We start from the raw sequence: 16,670 nt of genomic DNA, 5'->3' as shown, positions 1-16,670 counted from the left end.
TGTGGATCAGGATAGAACCTTGACGGACAGTCTGAAATATGGGCCATTATTTCATACGCAATCTAGACCGGTGACGTTCATAACCATCAACGATTTTCTTTGGTAAATCTGTTGGTGTGTATCGTAGAAAAACTCGACTGATTGAGCTTTTGCAAGTTAACAGAATGAAAACGCCTGAAACAACAACAACACACGGTGTCATCACGTTAGAATAATACAAGCTTGAAGTCAAGCGCTTCCATCTCGTTAGTGCCGTAGGTCTGATCAGTATCAATTTGTGAGCTCCACAGCACGATGGGTTAGCAAACTGTTATGCTTCACTCCAGTGACTGAAATACATGGTTGTGATTGGATGATTCAAAAAGTGATTAACCTTCAGCACGCTGACTTAAACTTCAAACTAAACTTTGATGATCAATTGTCATTTAAGTACGGTAATAAACAAACCCATGAGTGGAATATCAAGAATGTTACCAATAAAATGGTTATTTAATTCAATGAACAATTAAACTATTAACATTTTTTGACCCATTTGTTAACTAGGCACAATGCGATGGCGGCCTCATACAAATCCCAGACAAAACCTGAGTTGCGTTCAAAACATCACCACAGGTAATTTAAACGTTGAATCTGTTGAGGTTAAAATGGTTATCGACTCTTTATGTTATCCAAGGGCTTCCATAGCCTAAGCCCTAGGATATAGAACAAAGACAGCGTCCTCATTTTAACTTGCACTGCCAATTTCCCTTTGTGGTGCAATTCACCACCACACTAACCACCGGAAAGTAGACAAAATAGATTTTAATACATAATACCAGATCTTTCGAATCTTTTCCCAAAAAAGTTTAGCCAAATTTCATTTTCCCTTACATATTTGTGCAGGAGACACTTTCGGAATGAACTTAACAGACGCAAAAAATTAAAATTGGACCTAGCTCATTTCTTTTTTTTTTTCTTATTTTTCTCATTCTTTTAGGAGAGGTTTTGTTTAGGAATTTCTTTGGAAAGTCTAATTTTCTTTCCGCAGCTCCTTTCGAAATTTCTTCATAAACTCCTTCGGCAATTCCTTTTGGGATTTTTTCGAAAATTCTCTTACGAATTATTTTAGTTGTTTCTTCGGTAATTTTGATTCTTTGAAAATAGCTAAATTCTTGGAAATCAATTAGAGCTCTATCGTTTTTCGAAGTTGCTTTAGCAATTATTTTTAGGAAGAATGATCCGGCAAAATAATCTCTTAATAAGATTAATAATTCAATAATATTTTGGATTACTCAAACAATCCTTCATCTTCTCCTTCGTCTTCAGGATCTACATTAGGGAGTTCACATTTAAAAATATTTGAGTACAACTCTATGTCTTACTATACATTTTGATAATATGGAGTTCTGGCAAATTTAGGCAATTCGGTGGCCCATTTAGGGGTGGCGAAGTAAATTTATGTTTATATGAAATTTGTATGGGAAAACGTAAAATTTATTCAAGTCTTCCTACACCTACAGATTCCAAAAATGGAGGTTGGGGATGTTTATTTGAATTCATCGATTTAAGGTTGTGGAGATTTGATAATTTGTTTTTCCTATAAACAATATAAACCACCAATAGCCCCAATTCTTGAATTCTATTATCAAAATGATGTATCACATGGGAGTTGGATGCATATTTGAAATGTTCCTCCTGTTAAATTGTACCTGCTTTACTCTTGGTATTCTGTTAGCATTATTCTGGCATTTCCTTGGTTATTGGTTGACTTTTCTACAACCGCAATTGCATGGTATGTGATCTTGTGTCAAGTACAAAGGATCACTAATAACAGAATATTTCCACATTAAAACATCGTAGACCGGACAGAGCATCGAACTCGCTATCTCGGATTGGCAATCCGCCTTTGCTCGCAAGGCTACATGGAACCTAATATCCTTTCAATTATTCCTTAAAAACCCTTAAAGAAGCTCTAGGAGAAATTCTCCCTGGATGATGAGAAGGAGTCCTTAAGTCTTTCCATATTCCTCGAAATCACGTGATAAAAGTTGGAAAATCTTTCTTTCCTCAGAACAGCATAAACTAACTGAAATTCCCGTCTATGCAGGCTACAAGTTCTTTTTGCTTCTGCTGCTCATTTGTCATGATTGTTAATCACTTATTGTCGAACAATTAAACTGTACTTTAATAGTGGCGTGATTGAATCAAACATTATCTAATTTTCATATTCATTGTGCATATTTATACATGCATTATTTTGCAGACTGAGATTCTCAATAACGATGTCCTTCAAGTGTATCAATTTTTGAGTGCGCCAGCTTTGCAGTTTAGGATATTTTTTTTTAATGTTTTATGATATGTGGAAGCTTCATGCTTTCTTCTCATACTTTCTCCTCAGAACAGATTTGAAGTTGCGTAGTGCGATGCTAATTACGTAGGGCTATCAGGGATGGAAAAATTATTTTTTCTCAGTCTCCATATAAATAAACTGGAAATTAAACCACATAGTAGTGGTACCCTTCACTGCATTTTAAAGACACCAACCTTTGGTTTGGCTAATCATTTTCTTACAGCTTTTGTAACGCCATTACCGTTATCAAGATTCAATAGCGATCGATTGGTTGGATTTCCATATGAAAAATTGAGTTAGAATTTATTCCATTTTTGTGCACACACATGTCATACACACACACCGACAAACATGTGCTCAGTTCGATGAACTGAGGTCGTTGATAGCACTATGGTTCTACGAGCCTTCTATAATAAAAGATCGTTCTCGTAGTGAAATGATATCTTCCTGCTTCAACTTTGTTTGTACGAGAAAGGTAAAACATAATTTAAATGAAAAAATTGATATGGTGAGACGAGGGCCCAGAAAAAATGGGGCTTCGCAACATGTCATACACGACTGACCTATCAAATAAACAAATATTTACACTAATGATTTGAATTCTACGAGATTTATATAATTTTTTTTTTTAATTCTAAATAGCATTTTGAAAAAAAAAAACATTGAATCTGGAAGGATTGAGATCCGTACTTCAGGTTTATTAAAACTACAATATTCTGTGAGGAATTCTTGTAAGTTTCGTCATAGTTAAAATTTGTTATACGCATAGTTATGGGAGTTAGGAAGGACTAAAAGAACAAATCTTGGAATCATTTGCTTTTCTTTTAATAGATTGATTTTTTAAATTATTTTGTTCACCACTAATCATTATAATCTATAAAAGGCTATTCTTCCTTATTCACAACTTTGTATCTGTTAAGTTAAGTTAATGTGTTAAGTTAAAAGTTCGAGTTTTTGCTGAACGACGGAAACCTATCATCTGGACTTGTAAGGACATTCTACTGAAAAAAGTAACTTTATTAAATTTGATCACCTGTTTAGCATACCTCAATATAAATTTATTCTAATCTCTACTTTGGAAGGTTTACTAAGAAATATCGTTTGAACTCCCATTGTTGGTTTGGAGCATCAATCATGAGGGGCCAGAATATGTGTGACAGTTTATTAGTTTCTAGTCCAAATAACATGTTCAGCTTCATTTAGAATTTAATAGTAGTTAGAGTCAGAACGAAATGCATAATTCTTTAAACAATCTGGTTTTTGTGCCTAATTATTAAACCAGAATGGTATCACTTTCTAACACATAATGGCAATGAAAGTGATGAGGAAAATCAGAAAAATCTGTTTGAAAATGTATATGAAATGAATCTATGACTTGCACTTGACATTTGCAAAGACAAACTCGATACTTGCGAAAATTGATCATAGAAAATTGATCATATCAGATCTATTTACTATTTTAGAAATTCGCTTTTTGGTCCCTGTTAGTTGAAGTCGAGGTCAAGTTCGAGATATTGAACGAACCCCTGTTCAAGTCGAAATACGTATCTGTCAAAGATAAAATCAAGTGTGGAATTGTACAAACTCGTCTTGACAAGTCAAAATACACCATTAAAGCATTAGGCTTTTTGATTAACTTATACTTTTATTCTACGTCTAGCTAAAGTATCGGTAGAATCCAGTATGTCAAATCAAAAATAAATTAGCAATAATCTAACACATACCATAAAGAATCAATCAAATAATTACATTACTCAGCACCTATTTTGTAGCGTCTTGGTTTAAAAATATAGCTGTTTATGGAACACATGTATAAACAAACAAATTCAACAAGATAATAATCAAGCCTTTCAGCTATTTTATTTTAGATAAGCATTAGATAATGTTTCGGGTTACACGTGTTGATGTCTCAAAATAAATATAGGACAACAATTAATGAAATTATGTTAACTAATAACAACTATCAACAAGAATCGTTACTAGCTAAAAACGCAGTTTATTCAACACCAAAATCACTATCCCTATCATTTCAGAACAACACTCTCTATCCATTCAATGTGTGGTTCTATTTTATTGTTACCACTAAATCTTCGCATCCTTCACTGAACTTGAAACCAATCCAAAAGGTACAGCACAGGTGTGACAAAACTTTTCGGGTGACAGGCCTCATGCATCCATCTGAAATTGAAATTAAATTTAGGCTATGCACCTACAATAATTTTGTTTTAACGACTAACATTGCATACAGTTGGAGATTAACTCGATAAAATTGTTCAAGCAATAAGAATTTATTCTGTGCATGTTCGAATTCTGGCATAATTCACTATCATCTGCGCCTGTTAGGTATCGATTACATATCGTTCATAATCATCTTTCTTGAAGAACTCTTTGCTTTCTCGTTTAGTTCCGTAACCGATACTCATAAACCTTCCTCTCTATCTGTCATTCTGTTCCAGACGATCAGGCACTACTTTCCATATCATGTTGACGAATTTGGACAACTTGGTAATACGATGTCGTTTTGTGAAAACATCAGCGTTGAATTCTGGATGAATAAAGAACTAATCATCAATTGGAACAGTCTCTCAGTGCTCTAATATAATACTGTGTGGCTTATCATTTCCTCAATTGTAGGATGGAAGTTATAACAAACGATAGTCATAATGGTTGCTCCGCATTCAAAAGCATTAAGCGCGGTGGTGTTCCATAGGATCCCTACCGGAAAATGGGACCAAAAAGCAAAATTGCTTATTATCAGTTGACATGTTTTCTACCATAACGGTGGATGTTCGTGCATGCACAAAACGAAATGCTATTTTATATGCTTTTCGCCTAAAAAACATTCTCAATTTCTCCTCAAATAATCAACATGATGTTCTTCTTATTCAATCCAGTCATAGGAAGCCACACGAGTGTACACCAAGCGATCCATTGGAACAAGGCGTCCATACGCTCTCCGACAATCAGAGCGCAAAGATCGTCAATATCTTCTCTTCGATTTGAATCGGACCTCAAGTCACCCTAAAATTGGATTTAAAAAATATCCCTTTCGAAAATTCTACAATGTTTACCTCACAAGTGTCCTGTAGATCACTTCCGCACAAAATTGTGCATCGACAACGCATTTGGCTGCTGTGGCAACAAGCGTGCTTGCTCAGCAGTGCAGTTTTCTTATCGATTGCAGATAATGTGACTTTCTGCAAAGTGGGACTTAAATTTTCGCCAAATCCAGTTTCAAGTCAATAGCTTGCATAGGCTCTTCAGGTACTCCGCCTCTAACCACAAACAAGCTGAGCATATAGCGGTTCAAATACACTTCAGTCTCTAGTTCAATAAGGGCTATGTCAAATACTTTCTGCTTGGTGATATTCAGGATGTTTTCTAAAACTGCGTACTCCAATTTGCCGCGGTATCATCATCCTCGCTGCAGCCAATTCGTATCGTTCGAACCGTGTCAGGCTGATTACTGCAAGAAAACGTGATATACAAGTAGAATTCCAATAGTCAAGCTTGTACCCTGCTCCATTACCTTTAATGAGCAGCAGTTAGAACAAATTTGAAAATCAAGTCCTCCACACAAATATTGGTTTATTCCTCTGTAGTCCATCAATAGACGCCTGGGCATAAATAATTCATTTGTGTCGTTTTAACAATTATTCATTACAAACCTATGCAGAACTCCCCCGCAATAGCTCGTTCTCCTCCGAGCGTGAGAAACAGAAAACTGTAAGGATCAGGATAGAACGATGGGCAATCACCAAGATAACGATGATTTACCAAACTGTTGCAGCAATCGACATGTGAGTTACCATCTAACGATTGCCAAATAATCTTCGGAGGAATATCAGTGAAAAATTCAAATTCTTGACCCTTCACCAGGATCGACAGAAAACCGACCTTAACGATGATCGCACGAACCTGATGTCATCGTGTCAGAACAAACCCTGACTGTTGTCAAACTAAGTAGGATCCTTAGAGCCTAACTTAATCTCAATGATAACTCAGCTAGCGTTTATCGCAATTAGTCAGATGAAGCGAGGAAAACTAGTTATGTTACTCTTCTTGTACAGCAGAATTGTATACAGATCGTTTGAAAACTTAGTTTACGAATAATGTAAAATTGTATAATCCAATGTGACTGCCATATGTATGTGTCATTCACTCTAACTTTCACCTACTCGAGTATTTGGTAATGTATTCCATCTCTTTTCTTCCACGAAATTTTACTCAATTTCCGTCAAAAGCAGGATTACTCATGTTTTGAGTCTGTCGCACGACAAGTATAAAATTCAAGTAGAACAGAAGAAGCAATACAATTTACTCAGATCACTAATCGTGAGGTCGTATGTTGCCGAAATAACAGTTACCTTGGCATGATTTAATATGTTAAGGTGGAATTTATGTAACTTGTATACGACAAAATCCGGTCAAATTTGAAATGCTGGATCCAGATCGGTCAGAGATGTGCTGCTCGGATTCTATGATTCATTTATGCGTGGTTCTATAAATACATTTAAATATTAAAGTGTGCAACTCCACATACGCATATAAGGTCAGTACTAGTGAGTTAGCAAATAATGGGGGTTTAAACAATGATTTTCATATCTAAATATTGACTCCATTGCACCTATAGAGAAGCAATTGTAGCAATAGTGGCGAGTCTCATAAGAAATCAATGGATAGCACCACTATGAGAACCAAAATTTAATTTTACCACCACTGTGTTAAAAGCTTTAAATTCCCCATAATTATCGATTTTTCAAAAAATATTTTCATTTGTGGATCTACTAATACCTCCACTATTGGTACCGTTACCTTTATATAAATACTTTCTAATTAACCAATACCTAACCATTGACCATCAGAACTGGGGAAAGAGGGGGTTCACCTCTTCATGTTTTCTCAGTCTTCAAGGTGCAATGTACAATGTTCAAACATCGGGTTTAAGGTCACTCCTGACGGAATCCAAGTTTCAAAGTGCTCACGTTTTCGGGGGCACCACTCGTCGGAGGCGGTGCACAACTGTCATTTTGTTGATTTGGTTTTGCTGCGTCGCAGCAGGCAATGAAAAAGTAAAAAGCGGTTGTCTGATGCTCCGTATCGATACACCAACGGACTGAAACGCGTTCATCACATACACAGCGTTCGGCTGTGTGCGCTTGCACACGAAGAATGCTACGCTTAGGTAAATGAACGGGTTGCTGGAAACTATTTGATTCTCCGATTCCCAGCCGTGTTCATATCTCGAATAAGAGAGATTAACCACTAATGAAGGTATGGTTGGAAAATTAAAACATGTTGCATTTTTTGCACTCATAACGAAACGTTTATAGAGGTGAGTCTTGATTCATGCTCCTTTCATTCACGACGTCCAGGTTTCGAGTGGAGCTTATTGATCCATTTCGAGTTCTGAAGCAATTCTTCTTAGTTTCAGGATTCTGCAACCACCAAAAAAACGAATTAGTTCATTTTCTAAAAATCTTGGGATAAGATTTTCTGACACGTTATAACAGGTTATAGGAGGAAAATTTAAATAAAAAGTTGCTGTGTATGAGATATCGGACCAAGCGCAAACTTAGGTAGGCAGTTAAGTATCTTATTCAGCTATTCCCAGAAAGTACTGAAAGAATTTATAAAATTGGTCATTCATGATCCATTTAAAAAAATCCAAAAGGATTCAAACACTAGTGTGCTGAGTGAACACCAAACGAGTTAGCACTAGGCCAGCACCTCTACTCAAGAAGAGAAACCATTTGACCAACATGAACAGATGAACATACACGGAAAAACAAAAGTACCCAGCGTTGAGTTTTTTTAAACTTATTTTTGAGTTATTTTTTCTCTTCTCTTTCATCCTCTTTCTTTTTGTCAAAAAACCAAACAATCCAACGACACCAGTTCTACGAGGAAGCACAATTTGATTTTTATTACCTGAGGTCAAATTGAGTGATTAAACACATTTGGGTAAATAAATTTTCCGTTGGGTACTTTTTTTAACATGGGGTAAAGGCAAACTACTTCGACCCTACTCATTTGGCTTCTCATACCGATGTTCGAGGTTGGGTGAATTAAACTCACTATTAGGTAGTTTATTTCTTGTGTACTTGTGTAAACTGATTTTTAAACTTCCATGTTCAAACCGTGTGTTTGAATCTGGCATTACGCTCATGTTCAAAATGGTCCATTTGGTTCCAGTTTATATTTGGATCTAAATGCGTATTTAAGCGCAATTGCACACGGTAAAACTGCACTTACGCGGTTCATGTTTTCGTGAAGACTGTTTTCTATTCACCCAAGTCAACAGGTTTACGATGATCCAGTGAGTCAGCTCTATTGATCGTCACTCTCAGTTGCTTCAGTTCCATTTCCTCTGACGTCAATATCCAATCGCTAGATCGCCTTGCAGTTGCTAGCGAAAAACATCCCAATTTTGTGGTAAGATTATTTGGCCGAATTCCGTTTGGCTGCAAAAGATATTTGGTCGAAAATTTGAAATTCGTTTCCTCATTATGGGTGTGCAGTGCAGTAAGAAAGAGAAAAATTAGGTATTCAAAGCGAAAAGTGAATACACTGGAGTCGATTTTTACGAGTTTTTCAACACGGGTCATTTTGTACGCGATTGTTTTTATGCAATTTAGAATTTACGTATATTTAGGAAGCTACATGTGTTTGTGAGGGGTTTTGGGATTTTTCATAATTTTTTAGAAGTTCAGTAATTCTCGATGATATCGCTTTTCCGTTGGAGATTTTTGCGATTTAAAACGGTTTTCGGGATTCACAAGTTTTTTTGGGCATGGCACTCGGAATTGCCATATGAACTCTCGTTGCTATAAGTCGGTGACCCCCATCCTACCGACCATTGCGACAGAATAGGGGGTTCCGATCCTACTTGCTTATTTACTTATGGATCCTGTACACCTCCGGTGGTGCAAAAGGCCGACTGAAGATCTCCATCCTGAGCGATGTGCAGCTATCCTTTAATCTGTTGCAGGTTAGATTTCGGTCGACTTCTTATTTTTATTTCGAGGCTTCGCCGCTAGCGCTCTGGTCGCCTCTGCTGCGATGTCCCGCTGGATTTCAGTCTAATGCTTGTTTACAGATTCGTTTCCGCCGTGTGCCAGGCCCAGCCCCTTCGATCCCGAATTTCTGTTGTTAACGGCCTCTGGTGATCGACGATGGAGCTCGTTGTTTGAGATCAGTTATGGAGCCATCAGGCACAGATTATACCGCAGGCATCTGTTGATGAACACCTGCAGCCTCTAAGTGTTCTCCACTGATACACAACATGTTTCGCTAGCGTATAACAGCACGGATTTCACGTTAGAGTTGAAAATTCGTATTTTGGATGTCATGAGGTCAGCTTTGAGCATCTCGGCTGTTATGCGATCGACCCCTGAGGCTTTATTCGATTTAATGCTTTGGATGACTATTTGAATCTCTAGGCTAAGACTTTGGCTCCTCTGGGTTTTGATCGCTCTATCGCGGCTTTGGCTTCTCTCTCCTCTTTGCTCTCTATCTTCCTCCAGGTCTCATCGGTGATCCGGTGATTTTTTCTCTGGTCGCAGTTCGCCCAGATTGCCGCTGGTGGCGATGAAGACATTCGATGGCGTCCATTGGTCCTCCGCTGCCACCTTCCGGAATACCTGCAGCACTCTCGTCTCCAGTTCTTCAACGAAGAACCGTTTCCTCGTGCATCTTCAGTCGCGTGTGTTGAATCGTCGTCAACTCTCCTCTGTCCACAATCCGCGCAATGCGCGGTGGTGTGTAGCATGCGCTGCCGTTCAGTGCAGATGATTGCCGATAGGAGATGATGATCAGAGCGATATCGCACTACGTTTTTCCGTACATCAAGAAGGCTCCGGTTCTTTAGGCTGATGCAGATGTGGTCGATTTGATTTTCTGTAAAGCCGTCAGGGGAGACCCACGTACCTTGTGAACCGGTGATGAGGAAGAGCGATCCTCATCACCATGTCGTTATTACACAACATTTTGCAACACTCCGTTTTCGCTCATTTCTTCGAGACCATGGCGTCCCAATGCGCTCATGGTTCGAGTTGTATCGACCAGTCTTCGCATTGAAGTCGCCCGCAGATCTTGATATCTGACTTCGGCATTGAAGTTGACTGTAGAAGTTCTCTTTGTCTTCAGATCGGCAGCATCGTTGGCGCATAACATTGGATATGTAATGTTTCGGACCCGTGTTCTAAGTCTGGCAACGATTATCCTTTCACTTTAGGTTCCCACTTCATAAGCGCAGAGTGTCCTGAGCGCTTAGTAGGAAGCCAACTCCGCAGATGACACTCCTCGTAACCAGAGTATAGAGAACTGTCCCGGCGGCGTTCTGTCTCAAAGTTTGGCCAACGGACATCACTCATCCCAGGATTTAGCTTCATGCGGCGTGCCTCATTGGCAAGTTGTTCCAATTTACCCTGATGGGCTAGGGTTAAAACGTTTCATGTTCCTGAAAGCTTCCACCAGCACCCTGTCGAAAAATAACCGTGTTCATGGACCCAAAAAGGTGAACTATTCGGCCATTGTGGCACCCCGTCATTCGATTTCAATCATACCACATCCCACAGTGGCAGTTGCGTCGATGCACGCTCCAGAATCACCTGCTCCATCCTCCAGCGAATAGCCCCCGCTCTGTCCTCCCGGATTCCGTCGAAACCCCGGAGCAACTGATTCCGATATTCTCGCAGCACGCCATTTGGCTGCGCAGTTGTAGAATCCCTTTTGACCAGGCCCCACTCTTGTCATGTTCATCATTGAAAATGGCTGCTAATTGGGCCTGGTCAACAAAGGCTGCTATTCTTGAAACAAAGTCATTGAGTTGAAGGATTTCTTTGAGCAGAAGGAAATATACGTGGCGTTCATCACTGAAACGCACCTAAAACCAGAGGCGAACGTCAAAATTTATGACTTCCGCATCGAGAGACTCGACCAGCCGACAAGGGGAGGTAGTGTGGCCATCGCTCTTAGCTACAACACTAACTGTCGCCATCTGTCAAGCTTCCAGCTGAGTGTCATCGAGGCCATTTTGCCGGCACAATCACGCTCTTCGCGGTGTACTGCCCAAATCAAGCCAAAGCAGGCGATGGATCATCGGCCGCCCTTCGGAAGGTCATCGTCAAGTTATTATAAAGACAAGGTCAGTATAATATTATTGCCGGAGACCTGAACTTTATCTGAGTCTATGCAACAATAGACCTGTACATACTACGCATGAAGCCTCATCAACTCAGGTCGTTTACTAGGAGCCCAGTTCGGTATGCCATCTGGTGGTGGCGAAATTGATCTCCTTGGTTAATCGGTATCAGCAGTCCCGGCATTACTATCATCGAGTCGACTGGAGTCAGTTCTGAAGGTGCGTCGACGACAACGCAACACCGGGGTAATCGACAAACAACTGCACGCCATCCAAGCGGCGCTGAACTACACGCTCAAACGGCTCGGCAGATAAAAAACACCCTCACAAAAGATTTGATCCGTTTACGGAATATTACACGCAGGCAGTACCAACCCAACAAACAATTTAAGCTGTTTTTTACAAGTTATGGAAACTCATGTGAATATGCACGTTATGTGAAGATATTGATTTGAAAATGTATTGAGTAACCACTTTCCCTTCGATGGGACTCGAACCCATGACCCTACGTACGCTAGACTGGTGCTTTAACCAACTAAGCTACGAAGGACCTCCGTCGGCCTTCGCAACCTAGCGCTAACTGAACGAGCTCAGATTCCCAAATTGGACATAGTCAAATCACTCGCAATCCATTTCTCAACCAATACTTCCATGTGTATTGACGTCACATTAGAGGAGCGTGAGTATTTAGAATGTCTGGCGGCTATACGCATTCTTCATCAGCAACGGTACCAATCAAGTGAGGTTGTGTAAGCATTTGCCATCGGTCGTCAGCTCAGACCCGCCCGACAGCATTGTAAACAGGCACATACTCAGGTTCGAATTCAATCAAAGTTAATTGCCTTTTCCGGAGTTAAACCGCACGCTTGGGCGTTAATTTAGAATGATAGGCTCACCTATGAATATGTACGTTATGGGAAGTAGCATTTAAAAATATTGGGTAACCAGCTTTCCGCTTGATGGGACTCGACGGACCCTCGGTACGCTGCTGGTGCTGCAGTTCGCCGCTGAAGCAAGTAACTGTATAGTAGTCTGGATTCAATCGAACGAAGACTCCAACGTGCTGATAACAATAATATGAAGAACTGCAAATTCCTCTTGATAGTCAGTCTTTAGATTTTAATGGTCCAAATTCAGGTTTAATCCCGAAATGCAATTAACTTTGATTGAACTGAATTTAAGCTGAGCGTGTTTGTCTGCTGAAGAAAGCATGTTTGCCGACGAACAACTCTTCTTCAGACTTCGATATTTTGTGAGAATGCGCTAACACTCTTTGAGACCCGTTGCAATCACTTGAGCAAAAATCACTTACAGGCCAGAATAGGTTATCTCATCAGAAATGTAGTTTTACAGCGATCCGCCATCATCTCAAGACTGTACACCGGTTCTGGGAATTGACTAAAATTATAAAGTCTTGGCTCATTCAGCCTTTGATCCCATCTTGATAACTCCTACAGAAAGGTCATGAAATAGGTGTCACTTTGTCCTCTAACATCATGGACAGAACGATCATCGAGTCATCAGGACAGCTGTATAACGGAGCATGCTAACCTGATTCGTCCTCCTCCACCATGACTTCTCAGGGAGTTGGAGTCTCAACTAGAATTGACGGCCCGACGAAGAGAACGTAACTAAAACTTAACACAATTTTAACATGTTGGCATCTCCTTAACCTTAGTTTTGATCCATTTTGTCTTAGTAGCATTATATGCAAATGTTGTAATAAATTTAACATAATAGATTTAAAAATGCCTATCTGATATACTTTACAACTAAGCAGAAGGCTAATTAAAATAAGAATGTAGAAATCTACTGCCATGAATCTCACAAACGACTGATATAAATTTGAAAAAGTTTCTAATTTGAAATGTTCTTAGGTTTCATGTTCTTGAAAAATATTTTGTTTTAGGAAAAAACTAATATTTCTTAAAATGTTGATACATATCTGCAGACCTATACAACCTTGTCTTACAATGAAAGTGTATTTTATCTGTTATTCTGTTATAGTTTCTAACATAAAGCATATTGTTACATGATAAAGTGTAACAAATTTGATAGTTTTTTGTTTTGAATGTAATTTTGATAGGAAATTTAGATATTTATAACAACATCCGCAATATTTCTAACAATTTTGTTAGTAAAATTTTTGTATAACATAATAACATGTATGTTGATACTAGACTTCTTGCTAGCAAGAGCTATCTAATCATGAAAGGGCCCTATTCATAATGATCATAGTAAAGTCTAATCATGCTCGCCAGTAAGGTGTCATTAAATGGCACCTGTTTTAAAATATTTTGATAAACCAGATACTTTATAAGCCCAGCAATCAACATACATATGAACGCAATTAGTGATTTTTAATATTTGCTTCTCTTTCATGAAGGAAGTACTCTGGCTTTCTCTTGACGACATAGTAATTCTGCTACTTCTTCCGTAATTTTTTTGTGCCCTAGACGCAAATTTCTCTGGGCATGTCAACATGCTTCTCTCATCTACCTTAGATGCCGTATTAATTGTCCAGTATTTTTCGATATGGACGCAGTTCAGGGAAGTTTGAGTGGAGTTAGGCAGTTTTCGACAAGATCGACTTTTATTCTTCAACATCTCAACTAGTAGAAACGTAGTGAACGATGACAAGATCAATCCAATACAATGAGAGGATTCATGCGTTCGAGTAGATGGTTGAATCGTTTTTGATACATTATTTTCTTCAATTTTCACCGTTGTTTGTGAAATGACGGAGTCACAGAGCAATTGCTGTGCCATGCAAACATATTTCCTCCAATTTTCGTTCAGCGATATATTCCGCACGTCATCGAGCACATGCATCCTCTGTTCGGCGTTGGCCCTGGAAGTGTACCGGTGTCCAATTTAACGTATATCTCGTCGTCCATCAAATACTTTCTACCATTTTGTGCAGAATTAATCTGAGCTGATGAAACTGATCCGACCTATCGTTCGGAATTTCTAAGGTTTTTCAATTTTTCCAGGTTTGCTGCAAAAGTAAACAATTTCACTTACAAACAGAGCAAAGTACGAATTTTCGTTGATTACCTTAAACCATTTAAAAGGAGTCCACCTTTTGTGAACAGTCCTTACTTCAGTTCAATCAAAGTTAATAGCCCATTGCAGGATTAAACTTCACTTGGACGTTAATTTACAATGTTATGAAAATCATGTGAAGATATGTACATTATATGGGAAGATATTGGTTTGGAAAGAAATGAATTGGAGGTAAGCACTTTCCTTCGATGGGACTCGAACCCATGACCTACAGTACACGCTAGACTGGTGCTTTAACTAAGCTACGAAGGACCTCCATTCAGCCTTCGCAACCGATAGACGTGTACTATACACATGTGGAAGTAGCAGAGAAATGGAATGCGAGTGATTTGACTATGCGTCAATTTGGGATTCTCCGAGCTCGTTCAGTAGCCTCTGGAGTTTGAAGGCCGACGGAAAATCATAACAGTAATCACTACTTCCCATCGTCCTGGAAGTCAATATTATCATTCCCATCCAGAAACCTGGAAGAGTTCTTCCCTTGCCAAAAGTTATCGTCCCATCAACTGTCTCTCAGGGAGGTGATTCAAAGCCGGTTACTTGAGTCTGAAGAACATCACAACATCTTGCTCGAGGAACAGTTTGGTTTCAAACGCGGTCAATCAATCATATACCAACTGACCCGAGTCACCAACGTCCCTGAGACGGGAATAAACATCTCAAAACTTCCACCATGGTCTTGTTTGATGTCTAGAAGGCATTCGACAATGTATGGCATCATGCTCTAGTACACAAACTACATCGTTACAATCTTCCCAGCTACCTGCTGAAAATCATCACAACTATCTGTCGGCAAGGACATTCCGGAACATTCCGACATGCCAGAACCGCCAGAAGGCGGCATTCTATCTCTGTTCGCAGATGAGTAGGTAGAGTGATCGACTAGTCTGGTCGGATGTGAAAGAGTACCTCACCAGCTGGAACATTTGCATTTACGCGGCGAAGACCCAGGTCATCACCATTTCCCATTAAAATCCACAAAGCATGTAAGGAATGTAAAATCAATGGCACGACAATGGAACAAGCTAATGAGACCGACTACAATGACCCTCAACCAAACGACACCAGCAGCAGGTTGACAAGACGGTGACGAAGTGTGGCGTTTTGTCGAAACTACTGAACCCATCAACCGTCAGTCATCATTGTCCCTGAAAAATAATCTAGCTGTCTACAAGCAAATCATCTTCCCTGTGATCGAATATGACAAGCCGGTCTGGGAGAGCTGCGCAAATACTCAATTGGATTAAGTTCAAAACAATTTTTTGACGGTTTAAAAAAAAAAGATAACTGTTGTCTTCCTTTGCTTCCACCTAATTCATTAACTACACCAGAGATGTCCACAAGTGGTGAAAGAAATACGTATCTGTTGAGATATCAAACAACGAATTAGTGGAAGTAAAGAAAGACAACTTTTTTTTTTTAAACCCTGTAACATTTTCCCCTAAGACGCTCGCAAATAATTATTAATTTTTTGACCATTATGCAATACATGCAATTATGTCATTTTATGCTTTCCATTATGTCATTTTATGCAAGCTTCCAAAATAATAACATGAGCATCGTTCAGAATCAGTTTTAGCAGATCCTCCTTGCGTAATTCTATACTGCAATATGTCTTTTTTTTAATTACTTTATTAGGGAGACTTTCAGCCCGAGGCTGGCTCGTCTCCGGAAACTGCAATAAACTTTAGTGGTAGCCATCCAGATAATGAATAAATATATTTCATCTGACGATATGAAAAGGCAACAATACACACCATTTTGGGCCCAAATCCACAAGTCGGAAGAACAATCATGCTCTGGGGAAAGTTCTAATCGTACCCATCTTGCCTTCCTCAACTAGATGCGTAACCCCCAGTGAAGGTAACAAACTTCTTATATTAAATTATTTATCGAATGCCACCAGCAACATCGATGAGGGGCATAAGTATCTATTTCACCTTTCGACTTGTATCGCCTTTCATACCAATTATGTTTCCTGATGCAATGGGATGAGTGATAAAGAATTGCACTTAATTTCTCCCCTCTGTGCTGCTTTATACGATTTATATGCGTCTGCATTCAATTTCGAGGCGTATGTTTCCATTTCTTCCACATTCTTCAAGTAGCAATGATTGTATTAACTTCTAG

At 39.1% G+C, this 16,670-nt stretch overlaps 1 pseudogene; it reads right to left on the bottom strand.

Annotated features, from left to right (window-relative positions):
* The window catches only part of LOC134222437 (uncharacterized), a 68,624-nt pseudogene that overhangs the window by 30,026 nt on the left and 21,928 nt on the right, over positions 1 to 16,670 (bottom strand).

The sequence above is a fragment of the Armigeres subalbatus genome, chromosome 3 (genome assembly GCF_024139115.2).
Source record: "Armigeres subalbatus isolate Guangzhou_Male chromosome 3, GZ_Asu_2, whole genome shotgun sequence".
Taxonomy (NCBI): Eukaryota; Metazoa; Arthropoda; class Insecta; order Diptera; family Culicidae; genus Armigeres; species Armigeres subalbatus.
Note: the sequence above shows the minus strand (reverse complement) of the source record. Positions and strands in the feature narration are given on the sequence as shown.